Here is a 14,505-nt window from a genome sequence, read left to right as displayed (position 1 = left end):
ACCCGCCGAGTTGCTCATAAAAAGTCAAGTGCAGGGTAGACGAAAGGGGAAAGGAAAGAGTAATCAAGGGAACCAAGGTTACAGCGGTAATCAACAGAATGTAATCCAGGGACAAAGACCAGATATGGCAAACATACATACACAACAATAAACATAAAGTAACTAAAATCATACAGACAAAGTAACAAAAGCAAATGGGCAACTCGGACTCCATTAAAAAACTATGGAAATAAGACACATTGAACCACATAACCAAATATAACCAAATCGGCCCAAATATATTGAAGCGTGAGCAATGGGATAAATCAAATACGTCAATAGTAAAACACATATCCAGAGCGCGTAGACAGAACACGATGAAGCAAACCGAATGAAATAGATTACAAATAAAACTTCCAGACGTTACCAAAAAAACTAAAGTTATAACAAAATGAACACAAAAAACGGGAGTGAAATCATTGCCATGTAACAATTTTTAATACAGTTGTAAATAGTTGAAACATGTGTAATCCCAATGATTTATGGATTGACATTATTAGGTCCTTGAAATATTCAAGAATATAATATACTTTCAATCATATCAATCTTAATTGTTGAGCTGATGTGACTTAAAATCAAAGTTCTCTTGTTTTCTGGCCTTAATTATATTATGATAAGTATAGCGTGTATTTTGTGCAGTAGTGCATAGCTAAAAAGAGCATTAAAGGAGAAATTCAACGAAAACAAATACAAGAAATACCACAATGTCACTATCACCAGACGTTACTCAAGACAAAAAAAATGAATATTGTGCAATAAGGTCAATAGCTGATAAGAATGTACGGGTATTGATATATCTGCAGTCAGTACTACAGTTAAGAGTAAAGAATGAACAATATTGAAACAACCATAAATCGCAATTAAGTGATGGTTTCGTCTGACATTGAAATACAAACACGTTACGCTTCCCTTGATGCATTTTGGTGCAACTTGTGGGTGTCAAATTTGTTTACGTTGGGACGTTTGGACAGAAAGATGTACGTGGTCTGTAATAACAAAAGTACCGAACGAACAAACTTTAGGCAGTAGTCAAAAGGAAAATCCGTTTAATAAAAGGCAATGTTGAGGTGAAAACCGGATCAGAATGCACGCAATGTTCCTGACTTGGAACTCGCCATTCAGATGGAAATGGTCGGTGAAACCAGGTTTGATAATCCACTAAATCTCCCGCGTTCCAGTATGGTTAATCATTTTCGATGTTTTACAATAAAAATGGGCAACATAAAATTACGCCCGTTCTTAACAGGTAAAACCAGTATTCAAAATGGTACATAAAGCATGAACAATAGAAAGTAAAGTTCACCAACTTGATAAAAATATTGTGATACGAGTTCATGATTCTGGTTACTGTTTCATGAATTCCTATTCATGTTTCGGAAACATATGAAACCATGTCGGGATCCACAAAATAAACATGGATAATTTAGGGTTCTTTTATTGATATGGTAGCTGCGGTGGGAATCTGTTACAAATAAATTAATGTTCCTGTAACAAAAAAAAATACTAATAGTACAGAGGAAAGTAAGATAACTCTATTTTAAATACAGAACATATTCTATCAACCTGTACAACATTGTTAGACTAAAATATAAATCATGTTTTTTATGTATTTGTCTGTTTCTAAGACTCAATATATTTTCGTCTACATATATGAATAATAATTATTCATGTTTGACATAAATCTAATACTAATATATCTGTGTAAATTCTGACATAATGCTATTCCGTACAGATCTCTTATAGTCTATAAATTGTAAAAGATTTAAGATAACAGCAAAATAATAAGTTTGACAAACATTGCCACAAATGGTATGTTAACACAAAAATAATATTAAAAAACACAACGTTATGCCTTCCTTTGTTGTGTATGTCTGTTTTCCATGTCTGGTCTTTGTCCCTGGAATACATTCTTTTGATTACCGCTATAACCTTGGTTCCCTTGATTACTCTCTCAAAGAGATGAAAATGTCAGGTTAACTGTCTGGTATAATACATTACTTCATAAAGTATAATACATAATATAAAACCTGAAGCAAACATATGATTCATAATGGATGTGTCCATGAAACAATAATAACATAAATTACAAACACAAAAAAAATTGAGTACATCATTAGATAAAAATATTATTTTACATATTAAAATTCAACAATTTAATCAATTATTTATTTCCTAATTATCTATATGAAAACACGTTCATTCAAGAGTTTTCTCTTTTGAAACTTTAATAGCTCAATTATTAATTATTTTAAATATCCATAATCTCTTATATATCATTTCGTCTCTTTTAAATGGTTTTCAATAAATTTTAGTCATTCGCTCAGTTCATTTGCATACTGCAAATTCATTCTGAAATTCAAACTAAACGTTCAACCTCATACTAGCTGCTGAGTTTTGACAAACTTATTTTTAGTGGAGTCCGAGTTGCTCATGTACTTTTGTTACTTTGTATGTATGATTTTAGTTACTTTATGTTCTTTGTTGTATATGTCTGTTTTCCATGTCTGGTCTTTGTCCCTGGATTACAATCTTTTGATTACCGTTATAACCGTGGTTCCCTTGATTACTTTTTTCTATAAAAGCAGAGGACGCTTACCATACCGGTGCACCTGGTCCATGTATTATCTTGGTTATTTTATGTACTTTGTTGGTTTGTCTGTTGGTCTTTGATCTTGGATTACATTATTTTGATTTCCACTAGAACATTGGTTCCCTTGATTACTCTTAGAACGAAGTTTTGATGATAATGAGCAAACAACTTCATCGTTAACAATCAGAAGATTGTACCGTAACAACATTTTTCCACAAAGAATTTATTCGTGACAAAGATGCATAAAAGAGATTCTTTTTCTAAAATGTATATAGGCTAAAAACCACTAATTCCACTTCCCATAGGCTTCTATGCTAATTTCACAATATTCAATGGCTTCTCTGGACTTTACCTTAACTTAAACCTGCAGAGGACTGATATATCAGCATGATTCTACATATGTCAGCTCACAATCCTCAGAATGGCATGTGGGGTTAGCAGACTTGCAGTGCAGTACTGGTCACCGGAAGTGAAGGGTCTATAAATAGCATGGGAAATCCCAGTGTTTTCACAAGATAGTGGTATATTTAAAAATCATTATGGAGATTAGGCTTCACATCACAAGAAGCAAAATGCACCTATAAAATGTACATAAATGTTTTTCCTTTCAGAAACTGTTTAAATTTTTTAAATAAGATGAGAACTTTTTTCACAGCACTATGAGGAACAGGGGTACTTTCTGCGTAGGACTATTTTTGCGTACGTTCCAAATGCTCATTGGTTGAATTGGTGGTCTGTAACCTAAAGAGTCACTTTTTGTCTTAGAAAAAATAAATAACTATACAGGTATCTTTCTACACACATACTGAATGCATTTGCAAAGTTTCAGTGAAATGTGACAAGCACTTTTTTAAATATTTGATTTTTAAATATAGGGTAACCAAGTTGCGCGAGCAAAAAAGTGATAATATTCTACCATACTTAAATGCATTAAATATTTGCAAAGAACTTTTTCTGACTTTTCAAGTAAAAAAATCAATCACAACTTGTTTTTTAACAATATTAATAAAGAGATAGTTTTAAGAGTAATCATTTTCTGAGAAATTGGTCTATTTTTAAAAATTTATTTCTGACATGCCTCCCCCTTTTTCTTGATCACATGTCAAAAATCATAAATCTTTAAATTTTCACAAAAGGTAATATATTTGGCTTTAAATTTGTAAATACAGTGTTTTCACATTAAAGCATGACCAGTAAAGGGCACCTAAAGCAAAAAAAGTACTCAATAATGGATTTTCCATGTTGCCATAGGGGAATGCTTATATGGCCTTAACCGCAGTAATGAAAGTGAGTTTTTCCTCATTTCTAACCTAATTTTTAATCAAATCTACACAAAACTTGATTTCAAGTGCTTATTACCACCATATTTAGGTAAATACAGCCCTCAAGTTTAATATTTGATATTTTTACTAAATTTTCTACACTTTTTACAAGATAGGACATACAAATCAACCAAAAAGACCAATTTTCCATAATTTGGACCTATAACTTAAAAAAATGCATATTTTGAAGGATTTTTGTAGTGTATTCCTCTCATGGCAAAGTTAACAAGATCTTCAAGTAGTTTAAAGCTATTTCAAGAAACTTTTCATTTTGCCATGCCTTCAGCTTAAGGCTAAAAACCACTAATTCCACTTCCCATAGGCTTCTATGCTAATTTCACAATATTCAATGGCTTCTCTGGACTTTACCTTAACTTTAACCTGCAGAGGACTATATATCAGCATGATTCTACATATGTCAGCTCACAATCCTCAGAATGGCATGTGGGGTTAGCAGACTTGCAGTGCAGTACTGGTCACCGGAAGTGAAGGGTCTATAAATAGCATGGGAAATCCCAGTGTTTTCACAAGATAGGGGTATATTTAAAAATCATTATGGAGATTAGGCTTCACATCACAAGAAGAAAATGTACCTATAAAATGTACAGAAATGTTTTTCCTTTCAGAAACTGTAAATTTTTTTAAATAAGATGAGAACTCTTTCCACAGCACTATGAGGAACAGGGGTACTTTCTGCGTAGGACTATTTTTGCGTACGTTCCAAATGCTCATTGGTTGAATTGGTGGTCTGTAACCTATATACTGGTGTGTTGATTTTAGTGAATGATCAACATTTAGTGACAGATTTGTTAATGTATCTGGTAATAAGTTTATTGTGGATCACTTTCTGTCTTAATTTGGGTGTTTGTATGGTACAAATAACACTAACAGGCGGTCGATTGGACAAAGGAATGGTAAAAAGAAAAACAAATGCATTGAAGTTTATCCTGTTATCTTAGATTTCATATATCGCATCTTCCCACTGATGTCAAATCAGGACTTTTTTCGAATAAGCAGGTTATACAATTTTAGAGGATGTAGGAAAGAAAGTTGCTTTAGGAGAAGAAAATGAAAACCATATCATTTCTGCATTTGTGAATTTGTGTATTCAAAAACTCATCTTTAAATATTTACAATGTATTCCCATACATTTCAGAACTTTTGGTTTATTTTGGCTAAGTTTACATGACTTGTGAAACAATTGGAAATGTTTGTTGTGCGAGCATTATGTGGTCAGAAATGCAAAACTGTTTTTTTTTTTTTTTTTTTTTTTTTTTTTTTTTTCATTTTAAGTACAATCAATGTCTTTTTACTATAAAATTTTAAGCATCTGCGTCGGTAGTACGGTTTTTTTGTACAATATAAAAATCCTTAGCCACCCATTCAAAATCAACTTCCTTCTATTAGAAACCGCAATCCACGGCCATATTTTATCCACATCGTCATTCCTAATTTGAATCCCAAAACTATTCCTAATCATCTGCAGACGCATTCCTTTCCTTTCTCCTGAAGTATTTTACTGAATATATGTAACAATTGCACCTCTTTTCAACTTAAAATTGTACAATGCAAAACACTCGTTCAGCCTAGAATCTTTTGAGCTGATATGTATACGTTCATTTAAAAAAAAAGTCCATATTCTTTTGCGCGTATCCTAAAGTGAATCAAAACCACGCCGATACGTCAACTGCTTTTCTGATTGCCTTAAATGTAAATGCCTTTGACATTTAACAATTTATAAGCCAGATTTATATCACGTGAACAGTTGGGTCACCTTAAAATATCGAAAGCTTAAAAATACTCAGCTGCATTCCTTTTATACTTTTAGGGTGTTTTCCAATTAAAGATTGTTTCTATTTGTTTTGTTTGTTGGGGTTTAACGTCCGAGCAGCTATATTTCAGCTATATTCAGACGATGAACATGAAATTGATGATAATATGAACATGAAATGATGAAATGAAAAAGGGATGGGACACAAGGACAATGGGGTCGAGACATTTTGATTGCCACTGGAAATAGGGAGAGGTGGGTAGTGTCGGGCAATTTAGCCTCCTGTGGCGGAGCCCTATAGTTCCTACTCCGGGAGAATACCACAGTAGGGTTCTTTAACGTGCGAGGAACGTGGCATCTTTCCCAACACGGTGCACCACTATGGTTTGCGGTCAAGTTTTCCGCATTATAGCTTGACAACCCCAGCATGTAACACGCCAGGGGTACCCCATTCTACCACCTGGGGCACACATCCCAGTTGCCCCGTGAGCAGAGCGCCCTAACCCCGGCTAGGGTTCTGAGCACCATTTAGTCGCCTTTTACGACAAGCTTAGCGCTGCTGCAGGCCTATTCTTTTAACACCCGGACTTGCACGGGGCAAATATTTTTTTTGGAAATAAGACATTACACAATTTGATTTTATCAATATGCGTAGCATGAAAGACTTTTCAGCGATACCCTCAATTAGGAGTGTGGCGGGGCATTTAATTCATTCCAGCTCCTATTATTTTTTTTTATTCTGATTTTTAAAAAAAAGTGTCTGTCCTCTTTGAATTTTTGTATGTCCTATCTCAAGCCTTTGCATTTACTTGATTTAAACCTTAATTTTAGATAAATTCCATCTGTTTGGTATGGAAAGAACAATGCAGAAAACTATATTAAAGATATCCAAATATCATAATACACACAAAACCAACAGCTTAAAGCATATTTCACAGTTCCAAAGTTTAATTTATTTTATTAGCGGGAATACTAGTTCTAGATCTTGTATTCCTAAATTCATCAATAACGGTTATGCCGAGGGAAATAGGGAATACGTCTTTTTATGATTAGAGCCATATTGTAAATAAGAATCTCCAAAAAGATATAAACTATACAGAGAAATGTTGTGTTGTGTGTTAGATATACATATGTAGCTAAAAGAGAAATCAAGTGAAGCAAGATTCGAGCCGTAATCAATGTATATATATTCCAATGGTATAAACTAGATAGGGAAAATAGACATACACAACAAAGAACATGAGCTAAAGCAACATGAACAAAGAAACAAACGTGAATTCGCAACCCAAACTCCACTAAAATTTTAGAATATAGACCAACTGCACCGGTAGGGTAAGCGTCCTCTGCTTTTATAAAAAAAAAAAAACACCCTCCGAGTTATACATTAAATATTACGTCTGGGGTGACGAAAGAGAATAACGAAATATAACACGGTAAAATAATCAGTTCCGGTATAAATAGTTTGCATGAAATATGATACCACAATTTCATACAATTTATTGCAATCTATATTAATCATGCTATATTATGTAATTTCACATCATATGTTGCTTTATTGTTGTATTAAAATCATATGATTGAACTTTTAACTACCAGTCTTTAAAAACGTCGGACAGGAGGCGATTAATGCATGTGAATAACCCACCGAATTCAGTTTTATTTCTAGATCTGGAACCGTTATATATCACATATCCAGTCTTATTTTTACATTTGGGGGTTGCCCTTTTGAGATAAGATTTATGAGGATTTTTCATACAATTAGCATTTTGCAAGAGTTATCGGTCTTGATTTTGGTTTGATTTTGATGAATTTAAGGCATGTTAAAGAGTATTTTTTCTCAAAAGTAGAGATCTATATACAGAAAGGACTATTTCCACATAACAATATAACACATGTAGACCAAAAACACATCGTCTGATGCATTAGTTTTTCTACAAGATGAATCACCTTACCATAGGCAGTGTCTGAATTTTATATGGACTGGTATTTAATATTATGCACTTTATCTTTTTTTCGGATTTTGTCAAGTCAAAATATTCGCGGGTATCAATTGTCGAGGTTTAAAAACTATTTTGGCGTTATAAAGTGTTAAAAATTAATTTCGAGGGTACTTTTTCGCGCTTTTCTGTCGACCGCGAAAATAGCGAAAATAAGTGTGTTTTGTTATCATGGAACAAAATGTCAAAAGTCTGTAATAATGGGCCCATGAAGAATATAATGCTCCGGTATATTGGCAACGACCATAACAAACTTTAAGGTCTCATTATTACTGATCGAGAACATATAATTTATCTTTGAAAAATGACAGTGCGTGTATAAACCAATTACAATTTATTGTTTGCCAGGGACAAAGACCAGACATGGAAAACAGACATACACAACAAAGAACATTAAGTAACTAAAATAATACATACAGGGTAGCAAAAACAAATGAGCAACTCGGACTCGACTAAAAATTTAGAGCAGAAATGACATATCTTTAGAATAATGGGCCGGTTTTTGGGGTTTAACGTCCGAGCAGCTATATTTCAGCTATATTCAGACAATGAACATGAAATGGATGATAAAATGAACATGAAATGAAAAAAAGGATGGGTCACAAGGATAATAGGGTCGACAAATTTTGATTGCCACTGGAAAAAGGGGGGTGTGGGTAAGGTCGGGCAATTTAGCCTCCTGTGGCGGAGCGCAAAGGCTCCTACTCCTATCGAATACCACAGCAGGGTTCTTTAACGTGCGAGGAACGTGGAATCTTTCCCAACACGGTGCACCACTATGGTTTGCGGTCAGGTTTTCCGTATTATAGCCTGACAACCCCAGCATGTAATACGCCAGGGTACCCCATTCCACCACCAGGGGCACACATCCCAGTTGCTCTGTGGGCAGAGCGCCTAGCCCCCGGCTAGGTTTCTGAGCACTATTTAGTCGCCTTATACGACAAGCTTAGCGCTTCTGCAGGCCTATTCTTTTAACACCCGGACCTGCACGGGGCTATAATATATCATGATCAACAGGTCCAAAGGGCTAAAGTAAGCCATTATGGGCCGATCCATGACTATGATAAGTCATATCTTTATGATTGCCAATAGAATAAAATTATGCACAGTATGTTGTTTTATAAATCAGGGAAATGTACGTATAATGTAATTAATATGTAATAATAATTATTTAATTTCTATTTTTTAAGAGGAAGAACATCAGCCCTTAACTCAACCAGACCTCGCTCCTAAAAAAGAAGAAGATAGTGTAAACGGGTAAGTCATCTTTTCTGTAGGCACACCTAATGACCAGTGTAGAATGTAGAAAAAAAACTTTTTGCTTTCATGAGACATATTTCCTTTAGTTATTATATATATATATATATATATATAAAACGATGCCAAAAATAACAATAAATAAATAAACGTCTAAATATGTTTAACATCACCTGAAGATGGTAAAATTTAAATAGAATATTTCGGATAATTGATATCCTTCTTCAGCATAAAACTCAAAAAACTTTATACGCATAAAACTAACAAAACTTCACGAGCATAAAACTCACAAAGTTCAAGATCAAAACAGATTCAGAAGCTGAATCGCGTACGCTGTGGGTGATTGTACCTTTATCAAAGGCACACATAAGCAAATGATAAGGAGCCTGAATGGAAATAACCAAGGGGGTCTTTTTATCAAATTTAAAAGTAAAAATTAACTGTGGAAAACAATTGAAAACAAATAGAGTAGTACGGCGTATTGATGTATAGCATCTAGTGCTGTACCAGCCTTAGACCAAGACCTAAAAATGAATTATTTTGTCTTGTTTATTCCATCTGGAGAAGTTGTTTGTAATTTCTTCATCCAAAAGCTTTCTCGAGATCCACCTGGACGTGTCTGGCGGATCTAAGATGGCGACTTAGAGGGAGGTCTGGTTTGCATTTGTAGTCACTGCGAGGACCATTTAAGGTTGTTCTGTTTCGCCAACGTACTGCATACCATATTGGCACTGGAGAAGGTATATGGTATTTTCGGTTTTGCAAGTCATGTCGCAAAAAATGGCAAATTCCTTTCCAGTGCAGTAGCTTTTAAACGTTCTGGTGTGCAGTATCTGGGTATAGGTCTTACATCTTTTATCCCCACATGGTCGACACTGGCCTGTTGTATTTTGTTTGGGCTGAGATGAAATCTCTGCTCTTACTAGGGCATCTCTTAGGCTCCTAGGTCTACGGAATGCCAGGACCGGGGCCCCAGGAAAGAGCTTGGAGAGCTTGGGATGTTTTTGAATGTCTTTCCAATTTGAATGCAGTAACTGCGAGAGTTTGCCAAAGGCTGGATGGTATGTAAGCACGGAACGTTCCGTGTTGTTAGCACGTTCAAATCCCCGATCTATATCTGTAGATTTATAGCCACGCGATAACAAATGATGTTAAACGTTTAATAATAATATATGACCTATTTAGTATTGACCTTATTATAAGCGTTTTAAATGAAATATATGATATCATCATTTACCATTGTACAATATTCTGTATTATTGTTCTTTCAATACGATGTGTCTCTTATTTATCATTAAAGATAAGCCTCTAACAGTTCCTAATTAGTTTTCTTAGATTCAAAGGAATACACATACATCTTTAAATAGATTAAACTGTAATTGGCTTTAAAGTTATAACGGCATGCATTATTACACATACGATATTTGAAAATTTTCGAACAAAATACAACTACGAGAATTTCCGGAGTCTTCTCGGTAAATTTCCGCAAAATACAGAAATTCTGACAAATAAAGCTATTGTTTTGAATATGTATCTAAAAATATACTATCTTGGCCTAAAATAGCAATTAAGTACAAAATAAATGTATCACCTATATACAAGTCAATTTATTACCTAAGATGATTTTCTTTCTGTTAAAGGAATAACGCGTTTCAACTTTTAAGTCCTGAAGTGAAAATAACAGATTCCATGAATACAATTATCATAGATATTCTGGATTTTGGATTCAAAGATTTCATAAACTGGAATGTGAACTATAAAAAGTAAGTACATGAATACTTACATATCTTTTTTATACCCGTGTTTAACCATTATAAATTGGCTAAAAATGTCGACTTCCGAACAATGTGACCATTTAAATACGGCAAAATTGAAATATATGACATGAACTTGAAAACAAAATGCACAGACTTGTGGAACAACCTTTTTTTTTCCTGTGTGCTTTTATCTTGAATGTAATTGTCGCTCTTTGTATTTGAATACAAATTGGATGACCTGCCTAATCCAATCATCTTTCGGGCCGAATTTTTGTTTGGTTCAAGTAGATTCAGAATAGATAAAGGTTTATTTTGAGGGACTTTGGAAGACTAATCTGGTTTATACAGATTGTCGGAATATCCAAGGTTCATGTTGCACTGTATTGTATTAAAATGTTCATATCATTTTGCTGTTTCTACTTAACACAACATTTAAAAGTAGAATCATTTATAGAAACAAACAGAACATCAAATGTCATGGTGATGTGATGACGGGTGTCGAAGTCGTACAAGTAACTCTGGAATTAAGTAAGAGTTATTCACTGGAGTTTTCATGCGTGATAAACTACATGTATATCAATTAATGAGAGATATATTATGGATTATCGAGAGAAGTTATCATAGCGTTTGAAAATAAGCAAACGCAAATTCAAATTGACAAATTTTCAAAATTGAATTATGTATTGAAGCCTAAATATCTTTAGTCTATATTAAGTACGTCTAAAATTCAATAAAGGGACAGTACAGAAATTACCCAAATAATGTTAGCACAATTTTAATGTATGACATTTTACGTATTGGCCATGTAACGAATTATTGATAATATGTGAGGATTTAGTAATTGCCCGAGGGAATGTCGAGGGTCATTACAACCCTCTGGGGCCATATTGAATATCAAGTGCAAGTTGCAAGGCCAATTTTGAAAGTGGGCAGATATTTATACTTTTGTTAATTAACTTAAATTCATGGCATTTAATACTAGATACATCATTGAAATCAAATGCGTAAATTTTTGTTGTTTTAATAGGTGTGGGTTATTTTTGTAAATAAGTGAAAAATGTTTGATTTTTTTATATATCAGCATGGACATTAATTGATTTTGACAATTTTGATTTTACAAATGTCATATATGTTTCATTTTTCATGGAAACTGTCCATTTCAAAATGTTTCCATTTTCAAGATCCTAAGCTCAGACAGATATTTTGATTTTTTTCTGATTGTATCGTGCTCTGTCGAAATACATTATATTTAGCATCATGGTTCGAACATTTATTCTTATTATTTATCATACAATCATGCATATAAAGAATTAAGTAGCTATCTCTTTTCGCACAGGTAAAGAATCGCTTAAGGTAAAGAAGTGCTCACAGTCTGTAAAGAAATTGGACATTTCCTTCACTTGAAGTCCCATGTTTGAGTTTTTAACCAGTAAACCCAAATCAGCTGTTCTCAAACTCCTGCACAAGTTCCTCAATGGAAAGGTATAATACTGTGAAATCTTTACTCAGATCCAAAGTCGGTCTCACAATTATGATTTCCTCAAATGACAACCTCTGTAGTTGTATTGATGACTTCAATTATGTAGCGACATAATCATGCTTTAGAAGTCTAACTGTAAGAAGTCTAGCGAGGTTACGACTAGCTCTTGCATAACGTATAAGTTAAATAAAAACCCATACGCAGACTCTGAAGCGATGTTGCCTGTGATTTCAATAAAGTTGACGATACAAAATGAAAAGTCATCCCGTTTGTCGGATTGATTTGCCTTTAGTTTTCCTTTACCATCGATCTCTAAGTCCAAATCAATATATGCTGACTTCTCAGTGTCTGTACTATTCTGTATTCTAAAGGGTTTGGCTAAACGATATTTTGGATCAGATCAACTATATGATGAGCCTCATAAGAGTGAAAGAATAGGTCAACTGAGTATGAAGAAAAAAAGTATAAAGAGTTGAAAATAATAGATTTTACTGCTATTGTATTCTGATAATAATCTTGAATTGAGGTTTTCCGCCTGATCTTTCGAATTTTTCAGGATAAGTAAATTATCCTCTGGGCATTTGTATGATATCCACATCAAAACACTGTGTAAAATGAATTTTGGCCTAGGTATATTCTATCCACTATGCCTTTTTGCATGATCTCTTTCCAATTCCAACTATATCTATCTCAACAAGTATCTATTGTTTACAAGCGTCGATATCTTGAAAGAAGCTGGAACGGATAAACATTTCGGAGCAAGACTGATTCCATCATCGATTTTTAGAGGAGTTAATTTGTTTGTTAAAATGTGTGTTCTTTCTATTCTTTTGTGTTTTGAGGTTGGTCTTCCCGTTTTGTCCTTTATATGATATTCCTCTATTGTTTTGTCTAGATTCTCTCTCGGTATGACCATTTCATCTTGTTTGTCCTATTTTGTTTTTGGTTGGATAATCTCCCTTTTACCACCCTACTTTTGACATCTTCTTCTTGCTTGTTCTATGATTTTTTGTTTAGTTTGGGGATTTCCCTTTTATACAGCCTAGTTTTGACTAGTTTTTTGTAATTGTATTTCTACTTCAACTTCTTCTAGTTGTATTTATTTTAAGATAAAGTAAACAAGCATAATTTATAATCATGCATATATTTTTTTTTATAGCTTTGTGATACTGTCAGAAAAGTAATATACAGAAACAACGAGTTAGTTGGGCATTTCCTGAAATGCTTTATCAGTGAATAAACTTGGTATAGTAAAACAGTGGAAAGTTATCTACCTTGGATTGAATGTCAACTTTATCTATTAATTACAGTTGTACTTTTTAATTTGTTCTCATCTTTGTGGCATATATTACCTCTGTTTTTAAAATGTAGATAATAGCCTAAATGTCGTCTTATATATGCAATATTTTCATAATCGTTCTGCCAGACATGACGTAAGTCATTCGGAAGTGATTGAACTCTAGAACAGGTAAAATCTGTGTCGCATATTCCTGTTGAGGTTATGTCACCACTCATAGCTCAGCTGGTTATAGGCAATGCCTAAAAGCAAATTATCTGTATACAGTCAAATCATTCAGCAATAAAGAATGATATTTCTTTCTTTTTTATGTTAGTGGTCAATCACACTGTTCGTAAGTATAATGAAAAGAAATATTTTGATTAGATGTTCAGTGATTGGGAAGGATTTTTTTATGATGGGACAATGGCCCCATCCCTGACAATTTCATGGGGCCATTTTAGATTTGAAGGGGCCATTTTGAATTTTTAGGGGGCCATTTTGTTCAGATTTAGGAGAAAATTTTGAATAAACGAGTAACGACTTTATTTGGATTTTCAATATTTTTTGTTTGATTTGAACAAGGCTTTAGGACATAAATGTCTTTCGTTTTAGAAGTCTGTTTTTTGTCTGTTTCCATGTCTCTAATGTGTGTTGGAAGTTGTGATTTTTAAGCCCTTTTCCTTCCAATCTGACTCGCAGCAGTCTGTCGCATATGAGATGGTTCAGTCTTGACCGTAGCTTCGTTACGATGAGATTTTGTTGACTGAACACCCTCTCACAACTGCATGTGTGTAATGGCAAAGTTAGAGCAATCTCCACCAGCTTTATCAAACAAATTCAACGAACGATCGACATGGCTAACTTTATCATATTACGTAACATAAAAGATGCAAAAATTTCATCAAAATCGCGTAGGGTTTGTCAAAAAGTTTGATTGAAAATACTTAGAACATTTAAAAGCATTATTTTCAATATTAACCTTCAATTCAAGTTCATTTTATTTGTTTATATTC

At 33.7% G+C, this 14,505-nt stretch overlaps 1 long non-coding RNA gene across 1 annotated transcript; it reads left to right on the top strand.

Moving 5' to 3' along the window:
* Nucleotides 1-10,623: 10,623 nt before the first annotated feature.
* Nucleotides 10,624-13,809, top strand: LOC148606019 (uncharacterized). Its single transcript, XR_015915417.1, has 4 exons — nt 10,624-10,739; nt 11,188-11,261; nt 12,070-12,215; nt 13,373-13,809. It is a non-coding gene; the product is annotated as an uncharacterized LOC148606019 (long non-coding RNA).
* The last annotated feature ends 696 nt before the right edge of the window (nt 13,810-14,505 follow it).

The sequence above is a fragment of the Perna viridis genome, chromosome 9 (genome assembly GCF_037379345.1).
Source record: "Perna viridis isolate PV_CMFRI_1.1 ecotype Kerala chromosome 9, ASM3737934v1, whole genome shotgun sequence".
In the NCBI taxonomy this organism is placed as follows: Eukaryota; Metazoa; Mollusca; class Bivalvia; order Mytilida; family Mytilidae; genus Perna; species Perna viridis.
This window is presented reverse-complemented; position numbering and strand designations above follow the sequence as displayed.